The 16,468-nt window shown below is 40.0% G+C and overlaps 1 pseudogene; it reads left to right on the forward strand.

The window, feature by feature from the left end:
* The first annotated feature begins 14,319 nt into the window (after nt 1-14,319).
* On the forward strand, nt 14,320-14,436 carry LOC112135332 (small nucleolar RNA SNORA40; annotated as a pseudogene).
* The last annotated feature ends 2,032 nt before the right edge of the window (nt 14,437-16,468 follow it).

The raw sequence follows: 16,468 nt of genomic DNA on the forward strand, positions 1-16,468 counted from the left end.
TAGCTATTATATATAATATCTAATAGATATTGTAATTATAGATATTATATATAGATATAATTATAGATAGAGATATAATTATAGATATAATATAATAGATATAATATGATATAATAATATAATGGATATAATATAATAGATATAATATAATATAGATATAATTATAGATATATCTATTATATAATAGATATTATATATAGTAGCTATTATAGATTATATATAATATTATATATAATATAATATAATAGCTATTATATATTATATATAATATTATTTGTAATATATAATAGCTATTAGATATTATATATAATAGATATTATATAACATCTAATAGATATAATATATAATATATAATATATAATAGATGTTATATATAATATACAATATATAATAGATGTTATATATAATATGTAATAGATGTTATATATAATATATAATATATAATAGATGTTATTTATAATATATAATATATAATAGTTATATATAATATATAAGATATAATAGATGTTATATATTATATATAAGATGTAATAGATGTTATATATTATATATAATATACAATAGATGTTATATATAATATATATAATGTACAATAGATGTTATATATAATATATATAATGTACAATAGATGTTATATATAATATATATAATGTACAATAGATGTTATATATAATATATATAATGTACAATAGATGTTATATATAATATATATAATGTACAATAGATGTTAGATATAATATATATAATGTACAATAGATGTTAGATATAATATATATAATGTACAATAGATGTTATATATAATATATATAATGTACAATAGATGTTATATATAATATATATAATGTACAATAGATGTTATATATAATATATAATATACAATAGATGTTATATATAATATATAATATGTAATAGATGTTATATATAATATATAATAGATGTTATATATAATATATAATAGATGTTATATATAATATATAATAGATGTTATATATAATATATAATAGATGTTATATATAATATATAATAGATGTTATATATAATAATATATAACATACAATAGATGTTATATATAATAATATATATAACACAATAGATGTTATATATAATATTATATATAACATACAATAGATGTTATATACAATATTATATATAACATACAATAGATGTTATATATAATATTATATATAACATACAATAGATGTTATATATAATATTATATATAACATACAATAGATGTTATATATAACATTATATATAACATACAATAGATGTTATATATAATATTATATATAACATACAATAGATGTTATATATAATATTATATATAACACATAACATGTTATATATAATATTATATACAACACATAACATGTTATACATTATATTATATACAACATATAACAGACGTTATACATAATATTATATACAACATATAACAGACGTTATACATAATATTATATACAACATATAACAGACGTTATACATAATATTATATACAACATATAACAGACGTTATACATAACATTATATACAACATATAACAGACGTTATACATATTATATACAACATATAACAGACGTTATACATAATATTATATACAACATATAACAGACGTTATACATAATATTATATACAACATATAACAGACGTTATACATAATATTATATACAACATATAACAGACGTTATACATAATATTATATACAACATATAACAGACGTTATACATAATATTATATACAACATATAACAGACGTTATACATAATATTATATACAACATATAACAGACGTTATACATAATATTATATACAACATATAACAGACGTTATATATATTATATATAACATATAACAGACGTTATATATATTATATATAACATATAACAGACGTTATATATAATATTATATATAACATATAACAGATGTTATATATAACGTACATTATATAATAGATGTTATATGTATTACATATTTTATATAATAGATGTTATATATAATATTATATACTATATAATAGATGTTATATATAATATTATATACTATATATAATAGATGTTATATATAATATATAACAGATATTATATATAATATAAAACAGATATTATATATAATATATAATAGATGCTATATATAATATATAATAGATGTTATATATAATATATAACAGATATTATATATTTTTTTTACTGAAAATGTCTCCCTCACCCCCTTCTTTCCTCTTAGGGCCCTTCCCTCTGTTGGATTTGAGATCAACTTCACGGTTCAGAGTTGATCGCTAAAAATACATTAAAAGGGCAAACAGCTGAATGTGTCTAAGTTTTCGATAATTTCTTAAAACGGTCCCATTAAAGGTTGCATTGGAGAGAAAAGAAACAGTAGAAGGGGAAAGACTGAAGGTTGAGGAAAGATGGGAGTGGGTGGGCCAGAGTCAGGCTTGGGGAGGCTGAAGCCAGGGTCAGGGACTGGCTTTGGAGAGGAGCAGAGGTTTATTCTCCTGAGCTGGGACGGAAGGAGCGAGATGAGGATGTGGAAGTGATGAATGTGTTGGCAAGGAGGTAGGAAGTTAAGCCAAGTAACTCAATCGCCTCAAGTTTCACCCTGTTGAGGTTGAGGCGGATTCTTGAGAAGCAGTGAAAGCAGGTCTGTTCTGTAGCTGATGGAAGAAAAGAGGACAGGGGTTCCAGAGGCGTGCAAACAGCTTTGTTCATTACAACAGAAGTTCCTATTACAAATCTCACCCTAGCCGGGTGCAGTGACTCATGCCTGTAATTGCAGCACTTTGGGAGGCCAAAGCAAGTAGATTGCTTGAGCCCTTGAATTCGAGACCAGCCTGAGCAACGTGTTGAAACCCCATCTCTACAAAAAATACAGAAAATTTGCCAGGTGTGGTGGTGTGCACCTGTAGTCCCAGCTACTTGGGAGGCTGAGAGATGGGAGGATTGCTTGAGCTCAGGAGGTTGAGGCTGCAGTGAGCTATAATCATACCACTGCACTCCAGCCTGGGTGACAGAGAGAGACCCTGTCTCACAAAAACAAACAAACAAACAAAAAATCTCACCCTCACAGTCCCATAAATTACAGGCGGGTGTGGAAGTTGGCATGACCACTTTGGGGAAGTATTAGGGTTGCCACAAATCCTTTTTTCCTTCTCCTATTTGGAACTAGGCATAGTCTAATTCTCATTCCTGTGAATCTGAGCTGGCCTAGATGACTTGTGTGACAAGCAGAATGTGGCGGAGGTGACACTGCAAGCCTTCTGAGCCTCGGTCAGCAGCAGCCTTGTGGCTTCCACCTCCATCTTCTTGAACACTTGCTCCAGGGGGAGCCAGCTATGCTGTAAGATGCCCCACCATCCTGAGATGGCCACGCTGGAGAGGCTTCATGGAGGATGATCTCGGCAGTTCCAGCTGAGCCCAGCCTCACAGCTGTCCCCGCTGAGGCACCAGGTGTGTGGGTGAAGCCATCTGGTACCCTCCAGATCACTTGATAGCCAAATACTTAAATGATCTTAGTCTGAGCCAAGTGCAGAGAGGAACTGCCCAGCTGAGCCTGCCTGAATTTGTAGCCCACAGAGTAGACGTAATAAAATGGTGGTGGTTTTAAACCACAGAATGTTGGGGTGATTTGTTAGGTAGCAATAGACCACCAGAACAAGTACCAGCCACCAAAGCTTAATGTACCCAGATCCTAGGACCTACCCATCCTACTTCTGGATAAATATCTCACAAATATTTGTCTCTATGTGCACCAAGACACAACAAGAAAGGTCATAGCAGCGTCATATTCACAACGGCACCAAACTGGAATCAACACACAAAAAAAAACCAAGATGAGAACGATCCATCTGCTGGGCTAGACTGCATGGAACAGGAAAGTCGCAGAGGGTAGGAATGAGAGAAATCTGGAGGGGCCTTTGTGACCTAATTAGGAGCGTTCCCAATCACATGGCTGGGCAGTGCTGATGATGACGCCCACTGTCACCACTTCCTCCACCCACACTGCGCGTGTGAGCCGGCCCTTCTCCAGAGCCAACCCCACTTTCCTCCTATGTATTTGTTCTGGTCATTACAAGCTTACAGCGTGCCAGGCACTGTGCCTGTTGAAAGAAAGAAAGAGGGAGAGGATGGAAGGAAGGAAAGAAGAAGGAAAGGGAGGGAGGGAGAAGGGAGGAAAGAAAGGAAAGGAGAAGGAAAGAAAGGAAGGAGAAGGAAAGAGAGGGAGGGAAGAAAGGGAGAAGGAGCGGGAGGCAGGACGGAAGGAAATAAGAGAGGAAGGAAGGGAGGAAGGGAGGGAGGAAGGAAGGAAGAGAAAAGAGAGAAAGAGAGGAAAGGAGGAAAGGAGGGAGGAAGAAAAATAGAAAGGAAGCAGGGAGGGATAAAGGGAGAGAAAGAAAGGGAAAGAAACCAACTAGCTATTAAAATATCTTTCATTTAGGAATCACAGGCCTGTGAACAATTCAATACCACAAAACAGCAGTGCTGTGCAGGTCTGCGCACTTCTTTTGTGTGGATCAAAGGATTTTGCCTTTAATGCACAACCTGTCTTCTCTACCAGACTAGAAAGGAAACTCCTTACCGCTAGGGACTTTTTACTGATCTTAACTTCCTGCAGTGTCCAGCACAAGGCCTTGTGCAAGATAGGTACTTTCACAACATTTTTAAAAATGGAAGAACTACATTAAACGTGAGCGACCAACTCTCAGGTAGTTGGGTTTTCGAGGTCACCCACGAGATGACCTTGAGCTGATGCGAATGGTCCATCTTGCTGCAGGCAGCAGAACTCAGCCTCTGAACGCCCTCACTGCACCGCCACACTAAGCACACTAGGGTCAAGGACTATGGGCAGCCAAGTGCATCCAAAAACAAATGCCCCTGCCTGACGGCCCATGACTCTGTCATCATAATAAGCGGTGAGCTCCAGGCACGGGATAGTCCCATGTAATTAATTATGCAACGTCGTAAAAAGGCAGGCAGGAAATGTCCTCTGGTCAACCGGGGAGGGCAGAGTCCTGGGGGCTGAAGAGGGTCCCGCAGGTGGAAATAAGTACCCAGGAGCTTTGGGGGATCTTGCTACACTTGCTTCTGTTGTCCAGGGGGTGGGCTCCCTAGACACCTGAGAGCCACAGCATCCTTGTGTCAGGACAGGGCTGGGCTGCAAAGCCCCTGTCGCCTCCCACAGCAAAGCCAGGTAAACCTCAATGATCCATAGCCCAACGACCAGCTGTAGTTTAGAAATTTCACACACACACGCACACACACAGACAGAGTTAGAATGCAAAGTATGCATTAACTTAATGTGGTTTTAAAATTATTAAATATCCCTTATCAAGCAACTAGAAATGTGCAACTAATATTAGTGGTGGGAGGAGGGTTCTCGAATTCTAAACGGTAGATTCTGTTTGAGGTGTCCAAACTAAGACAAAAAATTTCACATGTGGGACTCATCCAAACCATTAGAGGGCGACCTTCACCTTTACAAGTCTTTTGAGCAATTGTCGGGGGTGGTGGGGGAAGGCAAGATCCTGACATGTATTGAATGGACTTTGTGTTGTAGACTAAGGCACTATGGAAGAAAAATGGTAGCTACCAAAATTAATATACAAATATTGCTAAAATGCCATATCTATTTTGCATAGAGTGGAACTGAATCAATTGTATCTCTTGAATTTTGCTTTAGCTCTGCCTAAATTGACCTAAAGTCCTCAGTCAATTCCTTCATCCTTGGAATTTAGCCAAGGATTTGTGTTAACAGACTGTTTCGTTGCATTTTTCTATTTTCCAAATAAGTGAGTTGATGCGCGACAGGATTGTTTATGAGAAGGGATGAGTAATTCTGCAAGAGCCCACCAGAGGGAGCCAAATGACTGCTTTAGAACCATTCATTCACTGTTGCTTTGCTTTTCCTCTTTGGGAAGCTGCTTAATCAAACCCATTAAACACCCTTCCCTCCCCTCCCACCACCCGAGACACTTAAAAAATTAGAAGTAATCCTAGCACCAGAAATGCACATTCCGTATTTTCTTAGCCCACAGACTATGAACAAACAAATAATACTGCTGTGGCGAGGTATTTTAACAGTGTGAAAATTGACCACTTAATAGGGAATAGAATAATTAAAGAGATCTTGGCTTAGGAAAAAAAGTGAAATGGCAGACACACAGTGAGAAAAGAATCTGGTCAAGTACAGTGACCTGCCAGGGGATGGGAGAGAATTCGAGAACCAATTAGGATTCTAAACAACTTATCCAACTGAGCAGATCACTTTTGTCCTATTTTCAGCTAACATTTCAAGCATCTGCTTTCAAAGTAGCCTTGACAGTGACTGTTTCTTCTTCTTTTTTTTTTTTGAGACGGAGTCTGGCTCTGTCGCCCTGGCTGGAGTGCAGTGGCGCGATCTCAGCTCACTGCAAGCTCCGCCTCCCGGGTTCACGCCATTCTCCTGCCTCAGCCTCCCGAGTAGCTGGGACTACGAGTAGCTGGAACTACAGGCGCCTGCCAACACGCCCGGCTAATTTTTTTGTATCTTTAGTAGAGACGGGGTTTCACTATGTTAGCCAGGATGGTCTCGATCTCCTGACCTCGTGATTCGCCCGCCTCGGCCTCCCAAAGTGCTGGGATTACAGGCGTGAGCCACTACGCCCGACTGTTTCTTCTTATGCTGTGATGGGGTTAGCTCTGCTAGGAAGTGTCTAGACGAACACATCCTCCCTGGTTCTGTGCTGCTTCAGACCTATGAGACCATCTGTTCATATCAACAGCATTTGCCCACTGGCATTTGCCATTATTGGCATTCTGAAGGCCAGGATCTGCTGGGGAAATGGTGTATCTGAATTTCAGCCACGTTCTTAAAATATCCATCCTTGGCTGGGTGCCGTGGCTCAAGCCTGTAATCCCAGCACTTTGGGAGGCCGAGGAGGGTGGATCACCTGAGGCCAGGAGTTTGAGACCAGCCTGACCAACATGGTGAAACCCTGTCTCTACTGAAAATACAAAAATTAGCTGGGTGTGGTGGTGCATGCCTGTAATCCCAGCTACTCAGGAGGTTGAGGTGGGAGAATCGCTTGAACCTGGGAGGTGGAGTTTGCAGTGAGCCGAGATTGTGCCACTGCACCACAACCTGGGTGACAGAGTGAGACCCTGTCTCAAAAAAAAAAAAAGAAAAAAAAATCCAACCTCTTTCTTGATACTCTTACCTTTCTACCCACAACCTGAGGGGCTAGTATATCTTTCCTCTCATATGGCATACACTTTGTAATACATTACAGCTCCAATTCAACTCCATAGTTATTTTTAATCTGACTTTCCTATTAAACTGTCAGTTCCTTGATGAAAGAATTTTGTCTTAATACTCTCCCTAGCCCCAGAACCCAGCAGGATGCAATGCACATACTAGGAGTAATTCAATGTTATAGATAAATGATATCTTTATGAACAAGGTGTAGAATAATAAATAAGAACTAAGAGCCAGCAGGTATTTACACGGTGCCAGTCTCAGTCTAAGCACTAGATGTGTTTACTCATTTCATCCTCAGAAATGCCCTGTGAAACAGGGGATAGGCACTACAAGTGTTTACATTTTTAAATTGGCAAAACTAAGGTGATGGATGAGGAGGATTAAGTAACTTGCCCAGGGACATGAGTAGTAGAAGCTGAGACTGGGGTTTGAACCCCAGGAGGCTCATGCCAGAGCCTATGCACACAACCATAAGACCATAAAGAGCCACACCAGAGAATGGAGACAGGATAGTTATGAAGTTCACAACCTGCTTAATGACTATACTCAAAGTGTGCTGATTAATTCACAACCAATAAAATCTTGACTAGAGTAACATGTTACTTCCCTCAATGTGTTAGGTAGGGCAAAAAGCTGAGCTACTGGAACAAGAGAACACCCCTTCCAAATATAATGGCTTAAAGACCAAAAAGCATGCGTTTTTCACTCATGTAATAATCTGGGGTGAGTGTTCTTGTCAGTGAGCAGCTCTGCTCCATGTGGTCATCCAGGGACTCGAGATCTTCCATCATGGGGCTCTGCCATCCCTGAGGGCTTTTCCTCTCTGTGGCTGGGGCTGGGCCATACTGTGTCCAGGCTGTACCCAGCAGGAAGGCAAAAGAGACATGGGGAAGGCACACTCACTGTCTTGATGCCTCATCTTTGGGGAAAACTTAGTCACGTAGCCACATTTAACTGCTGGGAAATGAGGTCTTGCTGACTGGAATATTATTTGGCAAAAAAGGAGGAATAAAGTACTGATAAATCCACAGTGTGGGTGAACCTAGAAAACATTAAGCTAGTGAAAGAAGCCAGTCACATAGGACCACACACTGCATGATTCCCATTATATAAAATGTCCAGAGGAGGCAAATCTACAGAGCTAGAAAGTAGATTAGTCATTGTCAGGAGCTGGGGGGATGAGGAGATTGGGGGTGACAGCTAAGGTGTGGGGTTTCTTTTGAGGGTAATAAAAATGTTCTAAACATGATTGTGGTGATGGATATAATATATTGTGAATCTACTAAACATACAAAGTCATTAAACTGTACACTTCAACTAGGTGAATTGTATGATGTGCTAATTACACCTCAATATAGCTGTTAAAAAGTCATCATCGGCTAGAACGATAGGCTCAAATCAACCCGATGAAATGTATCATAGCTCCAGGGAAGAGCCAGCAGTGTCAGTGAAACTTCATTTCACAAGAGCAGGATGGGAGAGACATGGCTGAGCAGACCCCAGAGAACTGCAGAAGGATTTTGGCATGTCGTAAGCTCAGGGCAAGCTGCTGAAAGAGTTAAAGTCACTGAATTCAAGATTGTTCTCTCGCAGTTTAACTTCCAGGGGCTGTCAGGAGCTTTACAGAGTCAATAAAGCTCCAAACTCACTATTAGGAAAAATAAACATGAAAAATTGACATCTTAGCGCAGTGACTGCCAAGGGTTCAGTGTCAGAAGAGTCCAGCTGGCCTCAGATTTTCTGACTCAGGGCTTCTGCTCTCAGGCCTGGCTGTGACTTTTTTTTTTTTTTTTTTTTTTTTGAGACAGAGTCTCACTCTGTCACCCAGGCTGGAGTGCAGTGGCACGATCTTGGTTCACTGCAACCTCTACCTCCCAGGTTCAAGCAATTCTCGTGCCTCAGATTCCCAAGTAGCTGGGATTACAGGCATGTACCACAATGCCTGGCTAATTTTTGTATTTTTAGTAGAAACAGAGTTTCACCATGTTGGCCAGGCTGGTGTCAAACTCTTGACATCAGGTGATCCACCTGCCTTGGCCTCCTAAAGTGCTGAGATTACAGGTGTGAGCCACCATGCCCTGCCCCCTGGATGTGACTTCAGCCCCTGGAGTGTGCCCATCAGGGACAGTGGAGATCAGAGTGAAAAATTTCTTTAGTTTGGGGCTTTTGGGGTTAGAGGCATGGGGCAGGGTAGGTATGTCTTGGTGACAAATGGCCAGGGTTCCCAAGGACACACCAACAAAAAAGAAAATGAGGCTGGGGGGAGCCAGAAATCAAGCCTCAAGAGAAGCAAATCAAAATTGTAGCAGATACAGTATCTCTAAACACCTCCCAATCATGCTTCCTTATCTCTGGCTTTCAACACCTCCTAAAATGTCAGTTTTACTTTTCGTCATTTGCACTCCATCCCTTACCAAAAATAACTTGAGGAGGACAGAATGGAAAATGTGACTTATAATTATTGATCTGACTAGGTTTAGATTTTACCTTTGAGCTACCTGACAGAAAGACAATGGGATTATTTAAATAGTTCTCATTTTCAGAAAGAAGAAAGCATACCAAATTCTTAAGATATAAAAGATCTACTGACACAGAAGCCAAACAAAATTTTGACATGAATTTTTGTTTTAAAGGATAAAATCTAGAAATGGAAAAGCATTTTTGATAAAGCATGGTTTTATGATTCATATGTATTGCTCGGAATTTCCTGGTGCTTTGATTAGTTCTACCAGAGAGTTACATATATTGTCAATCAATGTAAACAACTTAATTTTGCTATAATTCAGCCAACTCCACCCCCTGCTTCCAGCAATTATTTATGTCCCTGGTAGGTTGTAGCACTGAGGTGACCGAAGGAAGGTATATTAGAGGATGAGAATGGTACTTGCCTTGAAGAAACTTAGTTGACAAGTCGAGTTTGAGACCAGCCTAGGCAACACAGGGAAACCCTGTCTTTACAAAAAATTAAATTAAAAAAAAAAATAGCAGGGCGTGGTGGCACACGCACCTGTGGTTCCAGCTACTTGGGAGGCTAAAGTGGGAGGATCACTTGAGCTCAGGAGTTTGAGACTACAATGAGCTATGATCACACCACTGCACTTCAGCATGGGTGACAGAGGGAGACCCTATCCCAAAAAAAAAAAAAGAAAGAAAGAAAGAAAGAGAAAAGGAAAGAAAGAAAGAGAGAGGAAGGAAAGAAGGAAGGAAGGAAGGAACGGAGGGAGGGAGAGAGGGAGGGAGGGAAGGAAGGAAAGGGAAAGAAACTTAGTTGGGAGGCAACACACATGAAATATTTGAAACGGGAGATGGCAGAAACTGAACTACTGCTTTGGGTAGCAGTTAGTCACCTTAGCTTAGTCCTCCACCTCTGTGGAGGATTCTAGGAGAGATCAATAAGAACCACAGTTGTAAATAAAGACCCAGAACAAAGGTCTGGAGAGCCCATCTCAAGAATTTGGACCAATCTCCTTCATAAAGAGGGCATGAGGCACCCACTCATCCAAGAAAGGCTGGTCCTGTGCCAGCAAGGCCAGAGAGCAGAAACAGCCAAGCTACAGGCCTCATTACAGGACAGCCGTCCCCCACAACAGATGCAGCCCCACCCAAACAAGAGAGTTTGGGGACAAAGGAGAGCTAAATCCCCTGGCCATCCCCGATCCCCCAGCCCCATTTCAGCATCACTGGGGCCTCAAAGGCGCCAGGTGGCACTGGGGGCAATTCTGCCATCAGCCCCTGGGAACTGGCGTTTTTAATCTGCTCAATGTTTGTAATCTGCTCAATGTTAGGAATGTAACGACATCTCACTTCCATTCGCCAGGGTGGCAGGGAGGGCGTGCCGACAGCCAAATGCGCTTAGTGTTGCTGAGCAAAAGTGGAGGAAATTCAACAGAAATGCAACCTCCGGCCGGGCTCGGCAGCTCATGCCTGTAATCCCAGCACTTTGGGAGGCCAAAGTGGGCAGATCACCAAGGTCAGGAGTTCAAGATCAGCCTGGCCAACATGGTGAAACCCCATCTCTACTAAAAATACAAAAAACTAGCTGGGCGTGGAGGCAGGTGCCTGTAATCTCAGCTACTTAGGAGGCTGAGGAAGAAGAATCACTTGAACCTGGGAGGTGGAGGTTGCAATGAGCTGAGATCACGCCACTGCACTCCAGCCTGGGTGACAGAGTGAGACTCCATCTCAAAAAAAAAAGAGAAAAGCAACCTCCTTCAGAAAGAGAGCCATTGGCTGACAACATAACACCCACAGGCGCCCAGCTCTCCTTTCCGGCCCTCCATGTTTGACCATGACTGCAGGACTGTGACGGTCAAGGGTGTCTCTCTTTTCCTCACCTCTAAATCAGGACAATAATAGACAGTGATTGCTTTTGCAAAGATTGAGGCAATTCCTGTAATGTGCTCAGGCCCGATACCTGTATAGAGAAGGCACAAGTTTAGCTGCTAGGACACGGCTGATTTCTAGCATTTTCGTTCTTCCTTCTGGCGTTTTTAGTCTCTCCATTCCTGGAGGCCACATTCAGACTAGGTCTCTCCTGAGATGCAAGGAGAGAAGGTTCAAATACACTACCGTGAAGAATCACTCTGCATATCAGTGTCTCAGCAACAAGTCAAGCTGTCGCCTGAAAATGTCTGGAAGTTCATGGAGCTTTTTCATGAAACCCAAGGGTGTGGCTTCCGGGATTGCAAAGTGCAGCACCATCATTTACAGGGCTCACTCACCTTCTTTTGCTCTGTGCCTCATCAGGAGGAAGTGGGGTTGTGGGGGAAGCTGTTTTTATACCCTGGAGGCTCAACCTCTCCTCCCCTACTTCCACCTCCGGCCTTCTCTTTCTTTTGCAGCTCACAGCACATCAATTAACCATCCCATTACCCAGGGTCTGTGCCAGGGAGAATAACGGCCCCCAAATATGGTCACGCCCAAATCTCTGGAACATGTGACTATGCTAGGTGACAAGGCGCAGGGAAATTAAGGTTGCAGATGGAATTCAGGTTGCTAATTGGCTGCCTTTAAAATAGATTATCCTGGGTGATCCTGGGGAAACTAAGAAATCACAGCATCTTAAAAGAGGAAAAGGGAGGAAGAAGGAGATGTGAGTGGGGGAGAGACAGTCCAGGGATGCAATATTACTGGGCTTTGAAGATGGAGGAAGAGGCCACAAGCCAAGGAATGTGAGCGGCCTCTAGAAACTGAAAGACAAGGAAACAGATCTACATGGGTCTCCCCCTAGAGCCTCCAGATAGAAAGGCAGCCCTGCTAACACTCAATTATAGTCTACTGAGACCCAAGTCAGACTTTTAAAATTAATAATTTTTTATTTTCCTTTATTTATTTATGTATTTATTTTTGTAGAGACAGAGTCTCACTTTGTTGCCCAGGCTGGTCTCAAAGTCCTGGCTTTAAGTGATCCTCCCGCCTTGGCCTCCCAAAGTGCTGCAATTACAGGACACAGCCACTGCATCCCAGCCTTCATGTCAGACTTTTAACCTACAAAACTGTAACATAAGGCCCCAGGTGCAAGGCTTATGCCTGTAATCCCAGCACTTTGCAAGGCTGAGGTGGGTGGATCACTTGAGTTCAGGAGTTTGAAGCCAGCCTGGCCAACATGGCAAAACCCCATCTCTACCAAATACAAAAATTAGCTGGGCGTGGTGGTGCACACCTGTAATCCCACCTGCTCTAGAGGCTGAGGCATGAGAATCACTTGAACACGGAAAGTAGAAGTTGCAGTGAGCCGAGATCACACCACTGCACTATAGCCTGGGTGACAGAGTGAGACTCTGTCTCAAAAAAACCAACAAACAAAAAACCTGTAACATAATACACTTGTGCTGTTTTATTTGTGGTAATTTGCTATAGAAGCTGCAGAAAACTAATACAGGTCTTTCTTTTCATCATATGGTGACATCCATTCTGTCCCCCAAGATGTATTTCTTACAGAGGAGGCACATACCATCCCCTTGATTTTTCTTTTGCCTTGGCATAACAGGCTGGTCAAATCCTGCTAAGCCCCTATGCCTGTGGACAGGGGTAAAATTTGTCATCCTCCACGGGACCCATTACTGAGAGTCTGTGCTAGAGAGTAGCGAATGGCCAAAGAGAGCCAGGCATGGTAGAACCTGGAATCCCAGCCACCCAGGAGGCTGAGGTGTGAGGGTCACTTGAAGCCAAAAGTTTGAGAACAACCTGGGCAACATAACAAGACTCCACCTCTAAAAATAAATTAAAAAATTAAAAATTTAAAAAATGAAGAATGGCTAGGAAGGAGAGATTGAACAGACAGGTGTGGGTATGTTTCTGGGTTGCTGAGCACACTCACATTCCTCATGATAAACCTTCAGTGCTTCCCAGTCTCTTCAACACCATGAACCCCATGGGCCCCAAGGTTTAAGAGACTATACATGTGTCCATTTAAAGCTAATTTTCCTAACTTTGTTAATCAGAGATACATATGACTTCCAACCAAAGCCTGTGACTAGCATGATGTTTCCAGAGCTATCACAATGAGTTCACAGAATTCCAGGTCGAAACAAAGCCAGGAAGCTTTAGAAATCCTGCCGAGTCCTATCGGCAGTAAAGATTTCATTTCTCTAAGTGTTTAATATTGAAAATTCTTGGTTTAGCCCCATTACCATCTCCATGGCTTCCTGAAGTTCCCAGACTCAGAACTATCGAAAGATATTTTATTTGTGTGATCCATTCACATCCAGAACTTTACTCCTTAGCACCTAACTCTTTTCACCCAAGTGTTATTTCTGAGTGCCCTTCAGCTCTGTGGCTGCTGGGATGGTTTTTTTTTTTTTTTTTTTTTTTTTTTTTTTTTTAATTGTATTGGGAGATTAACTACAAAGTCAGCTTAGATTCTGAACTGGCGTATATAGCAATGTCAGTATCTATTGTGAGACTTGGGGATCCCATAATCTAATAAAAAAGCTTTCTCCAGTCTGTCCCTGAGAAGAAAAAGGCTAAAAACAAATCCCCTGGAGTCTCCTTTTATGGGCCATATGCTTCCACTCCATAAAGGGTTAAAGCACATACTTCTTGTCAATGGAAGTGTAAACTCTTAGAACCACTGTGGGGAACAGTACAGCATTAAATCTACTGAAGATATCCACATCCTTAGACAGATGCAAAAAATAAATTCTCTTTTGCAACCCAGAGCTCATTGTGCAGTACGAACTTTGATACATATAAGAAGGAATATTATGAAAAGAAGAAGAAAAAGATATGCATGTCCTATGACCCAAAACTTCCACTCCTAGGTTTATCCTCAAAAAAATGTCTGCACATGCATGCACTAAGAAACATACAAGACTGTTCACAGCAGCATTATTCCTAATGGTCCAAACTGGAAACATCTATGGGAAAATGATAGATAAATAATGTTGCATTCACACAACGCAACACTATACAGCAATTAATGAAGTTTGCCACATGCAACAACATGGAGGCACCTCACATTTATAGTGTTAAAAAAAAAGAAAGCAGATACAAAGAAATGTTCTATGATTCCATTTCCATAAAGTTCAAAAGGTAGATAAAATTCTCATGTTTAAGGATTTAGACTTAGGAGACAACATTCTGAAGAAAAGGAAGGAAACAGTGACCATAGAAGCTTGACAGTCATTACTCTTGGAGATGACAAAGGGGATGGTGACTGAGGGGGATATAAGAGGGATTTCTGAGCACTGGCAGTATTCTAGCTCTTGAGCTTGGTGGTGCTTGTCTTGTGATAAATCCTTGAGTTGTGTATTTCATACATTTTTCTGTCTGTGTGCTGTATTTCAATTTTTTTTTTTTACAGCTTAAAATTTTTCTTCTGAACTATTTCTCTAAAAGCAAATTCTTTGTATTTAAATTTTCTATTTTTTGATTTTCCATTATAAAATATAAGCATGAGCATAAGAGAACATTTGAAAAAAATTAGAAAAGTGGAGGAGAAAATTACCTCAAATTCTTTTTCCCAAAGACAAAATGCTAGATCATTTTCGTATATTTCTTTCCATCTTTTTTCTATCACTAGTTTTTGATCTTTTTTTCATTTTAGATGGCCATTTTAATTCAAGTCTACATTTTAATATTTTTCACTTAACATTATCTTTTCAACATTTTCAAAGTTATTACAAGCCCTCTGCATGATTATTTTCGTGACCATGTATGTCATTTAATAATGCATCATTAACCCAATGACTTATCCACTTAAACAACATTTAGGTTGTATCCTCATTTTGTTTATAAATAGTGTCATAGTAGAGCTTTTTGTGTACAGTGTTTTCCATATTTCAAATTATTTCCTTAGAACTGATCCCTAGAATTGGAGTTTCTGGGGCTAAAAATAGTACCTTTATAAGGTTCTTAATAAAAAGCACATCCTTTCTACCAGGTCAGAGTTCAAGGAGCTTAATGAGTTTGAATAGGCTTACCATGGGTCCATTTAGAATAGTCCCTTGCAGAACTGAGCAAACCGGTCTACATCATCGAGCACAGCCCTTCCCTAACTGCTATTCCAGCCCAGTGATACCACTCACATTGAGTTAATGCCCCTTCATCTGTCTTCCCACTGAGATGCATAGCTTAGGTGTACTTAGGTCACCCAGTCAAACTCCCTAAAGCGGCAGAGCTTTAAGTTCATCAGTAAGTCCCTAATGCTGGCACAGCAATTCCAACAAGGTTTTAGAGTCTTCATTATAAAATGGGAATATCCATGCCCATTTTGAAGGAATGTATGTGAGTGTAAATGAGATTGTACATGAAAAGTGTTCAGTATAGTGTCTACCATGTAACAAAGACTCTACAGACCTGAGGCTCTTCCTTTTCTCTTGGAGCTCATCTTTCTTCCCCAGTGGTGACAGGGTCAAGGCAGAGAGAAAAGATGGAGGTAAATATTCAGGAAATAAAATAATGCCATATAAATTGTGAATTTGAGTAAATTTTATGAACAGGCAACATTTATGGAATGTAGGCACTGATCCCAAATCTTGCATCCACTTGGATTGCTACCACTCCTGAAACCATTACCATTTGAATCCTTCCTAGATGCTAAGGAATTGTCACCAGAAGGTGGAATCATTTGCTTCTCCACAGTTTTGTTTGGAGTAGTGTTTCTCCAAAAGTGGTTATTGGACTATGTTAGAATCACCTGGTATATTAAGTTAAGAAAAGCTAGAGGTTGTAACAAATGGTCCCCAAATTTCAGTAGCTGACAGCATAAACATGTAGTTATTGCTCATTACATAG

The sequence above is a fragment of the Pongo abelii genome, chromosome 8 (assembly GCF_028885655.2).
Source record: "Pongo abelii isolate AG06213 chromosome 8, NHGRI_mPonAbe1-v2.0_pri, whole genome shotgun sequence".
Classification (NCBI taxonomy): Eukaryota; Metazoa; Chordata; class Mammalia; order Primates; family Hominidae; genus Pongo; species Pongo abelii.